The 1333-nt window shown below is 34.1% G+C and overlaps 1 protein-coding gene across 2 annotated transcripts in view; it reads right to left on the bottom strand.

The window, feature by feature from the left end:
- The window catches only part of ATL1 (atlastin GTPase 1), a 101662-nt gene that overhangs the window by 84253 nt on the left and 16076 nt on the right, over positions 1-1333 (bottom strand). The window lies entirely within an intron of this gene.

Genomic DNA, 1333 nt, shown 5'->3' with positions numbered 1-1333 from the left:
ATAACTGGAAGTCACTCAGACATTCACTGAAATAATAATTTTAAGATTTAAAATTACACAAGAGTTCACCTATAAGCATTTAACTCATTCACATTTATCTAATTCATTCATTTTTAGCACTTTGTCTAGATTACTCGTGAGAACTGAGATATTAGACAAAGCTAATCACTATTCTAACTTATTTTCCTGATAACCATTTTTTTTTTTTTTTTTTGAAATGGAATCTCACTCTGTCACCCAGGCTGGAGCGCAATGGTGCGACCTCAGCTCACTGCAACCTCCGCCTCCCCGGTTCTAGCAATTCTCCTGCCTCCACCTCCTGAGTAGCTGGGATTTCAGGTACCTGCCATCATGTCCAGCTAATTTTTTAATATATTTTTGTAGAGACAGGGTTTCACCCTGTTGGCCAGGCTGGTCTCGAACTCCTGACCTCAGGTGATCCGCCTGTCTTGGCTTCCCAAAGTGCTGGGATTACAGGCTTCAGCCACCACACCTGGCCCCTGTTTTTTATAGCCTGTAAACATAAGATGTTCACATAAGTAAAAACCTTAAAGTTAAACACATGGGCATTTTGCTGATCATTCAGATTTTGTTACTTTCATTGAACCAATAATATTAAATTAGTCTTATTTGTCAAAAAAAATCCACATAAACAAAGATCATTCTGGTTTTGGCTGGGTTTACAGTCTTATAATTTTCATGTCAAACTCTGACGTCTTAAAGTATGTAGCACAGTCAAATGTAAAACTCATCCAATCAGTAAACCCAGAGAAAAATGTATGCTGACAATTCTGAAGACATTTCTATTTTACTTTACCATAATTTTAAAGCCAGCTTATTTATTAAAGATTACTAAATTTATATTAACTTAAAAAGTATTTGACCTTAATTGATGTATGAGTACTCATTTACTTATAAGACAAGTTGGTAGTATGTCAGACATAACATAAATACATATAAACATATTTAAACATGTATACTCTCACACACACACCTGCACACATACCCCCCAATACCTTTTACTTCAGAACTCAAGACATGAGACAGTATCATAAACTCATCAGTCTATAAAAGATAAACGAATCCAAATTATGACCGAATCCAAATTATGATAACTGAATCAAAATTGTGACCCCTTCACACGACTAAACTTTATTTGCCCTAATAGGTAATTCAATGAAGGCTGTGAACCAAAATTTTAGGTAAAGCAGTTTTCATAGCAGTTTCATTTTTTTTAAATCATAGTCAGTTTTATTCTAGTTCTTCAAAATTTACAGTCAATGTTGTTTCCAAAATGTAAGTCACCCTTTATATAATAGTTTTATTATTTCAT

This window comes from Cebus imitator, unplaced genomic scaffold, assembly GCF_001604975.1.
Source record: "Cebus imitator isolate Cc_AM_T3 unplaced genomic scaffold, Cebus_imitator-1.0 Scaffold358, whole genome shotgun sequence".
Lineage (NCBI taxonomy): Eukaryota > Metazoa > Chordata > Mammalia > Primates > Cebidae > Cebus > Cebus imitator.
The sequence above is the reverse complement of the archived record's forward strand: the minus strand, read 5'-3'. Positions and strand labels throughout refer to the sequence as shown.